The sequence below is a fragment of the Sceloporus undulatus genome, chromosome 2 (assembly GCF_019175285.1).
Source record: "Sceloporus undulatus isolate JIND9_A2432 ecotype Alabama chromosome 2, SceUnd_v1.1, whole genome shotgun sequence".
NCBI lineage: Eukaryota > Metazoa > Chordata > Lepidosauria > Squamata > Phrynosomatidae > Sceloporus > Sceloporus undulatus.
Genome location: NC_056523.1, coordinates 134,541,338 through 134,543,634, shown reverse-complemented (window position 1 = coordinate 134,543,634; position 2,297 = coordinate 134,541,338).

Genomic DNA, 2,297 nt, shown 5'->3' with positions numbered 1-2,297 from the left:
TTCTCTGCCCACTGAGCTCCGCTCGGCCACCTCCCTGGCCCAGTTTAGAAAGGGGCTGAAGACCTTCCTATTTAAGCAAGCATTCCCTGATGCAAGCCCCGATTAACCTCTCCCCCCCTCTACGTCAGCAGTGGCAGCTGGCCGGAATGTTTTAATGGATTGTGTTTTAGTTATATGGTATATGTGTTTTATGTATATGTATATGATATGCCATGTATTTTATGTATGTTGTACACCGCCTTGGTTTATAGAAGGGCAGTATATAAATAAATTTTTTATTATTATTTATTTTATTAAGGCTGTTCAGAGTGGCTTGTAATGTATTGCAGGCTAAAACGGATATTGTGCAAATCGAACAAAACCTTCTGAGTTATGACTAATATCGGCAGCTCACACCCATTGCAAATTTTGTGCAAAACAGTATCAACAAAATTATTTTCAAGGATAAAACTTGTAATAGTTCCCCTTCTAGAACATGATCACTGTTGTTTCTATGCACTGCACACAAGTACACTGTTCTTCAAACCCGCCGCATTTATGCACATAACCTCTCCCCACCATTTCAAGGAAATTATGCAGCCTTAATTAGCATGCAATGAGTTAAGGAAATCCCATCATAAAAAGATCAAAGGGGTGTGTTTTTTTCTCCAGGACATCTTGATAATTCCTATGGGTCTGCCTGTTACTTATACACCATGTAAGACATAACTGGGAAAAGGAGCTTTGATTTTAAAAATAAGCATATTTACTGAATGATACAACAATTAAATGATGCAGTATAAAATGTAAAGACTAACCTTTTTGTTCTCAAAGAGCTCAACATTTTCTTTGGCTTGAAATTCACAAGTGGCTGTTTCCATGTCCTAGGAAACAGAAAGAATGCATGTTATTGTCAAGTATTAAAAATCCAGGTAATTGAGCTGCTGTTGTGTGCTAATCAGAAAGCTATTTGCTAGTTTAGTCTTTTGTGAAGAGATCAAAAGCTGTCACATTTCCAATTATCAATCATGTGCCTGATGCCAATCAGACACATTTATACCTTTTAAAAGGGGAGGGAGCAGCACTAGATTCTATAGGAAAGTGTGTTGAAAACAATTGTGGAATAAATTTTCCTTTTAAGGGTCTCATGCTGGAAGAAAGGTGAAATGTTAAATAAATATGAACTAAATAAAATGAAAATGAAAATGGTGTTTTCTTTTTGCTCAAAGAATTTCATAAAACATCACAGCAATTCCCTCCAACCATCATGGTTTGATAAGAACAGAACAGAATCATCCTCTGTCACCCACCCCTTTTCAGCTGCTTTTAAAATGTCACAGTTTTGCTATCTTCTTCCCATTTTTCCCATGTCCTCAGCTTACTCCGATTGCTGCAAACTGAGGTCAGAGTGCACAAGTAGCTAAGCAGAAGGGAATAGAGAGGTATGGATGCAATCATGTCCTTCCCAGTAGGCTCAGGGAAAAGCAAACTGCTGCAACCTCTCCTAGCTTGTCTGCTCTTCCTTGTTAATAATTTTGACCATCAACCATACTCTGATGTTACTTGGTTACATGTATCTGTTTTCATCTGTGAAATATTGGAAGTTATGCAGTCTATTATGGAGACTAATATTATCCTCCTCCAGTGGAGAAGACTGGTTAAACCACATATTAAGTTCAATTCAGGCCTAAAGCATGATGAGACTTTCTTCTCCCCACCTCTTGCAAACCTAAGTGTCACCTGAAAACCTGCTTTGGAGGGTTTCCTAGCTCCCCAGAAGAGTTTCTGAGGTTGTACCATGGAGGCTTAAGTGAAGGGTTGCCTCCTTCTTGATTTCATTGAAACAATCAGTTGTGCCAGCAGAACAACTTTATGAGACCCTACCCTGGACTTAAAGTTTTGAACGGATAACCTCCTACCTCAGAATGTATGCACTTAAATAAATAGAGGGTGAGACAGCTGCCCAACACACCTTTTGCCACAGATCATCTGATACCTGGTGCTACCTGTGGAAAGATCCAGATAATTTGAGCTACATTGGTATTCCTTCCTGTACGTATGTTTTTAAAATGCATGTTTGTTATTTCTAAGTTGCCTGGGAATTATTTAAGTTCTGAAAAGCAGATATAAAGAATTACTATAAATAAATAAATAAATAAATAGGGAATAATCGGAGCATCTGAATCCCACCTGTACAGTACTTCTGTAAAGATCACCTTAATCAGCATTTTGAAGATGGGCATAACAGCCTGAGATATAAATTTCAAAAATGTACCTTTCATTATAGGTCATAATGAAATTGTTATACATAGGTGTAT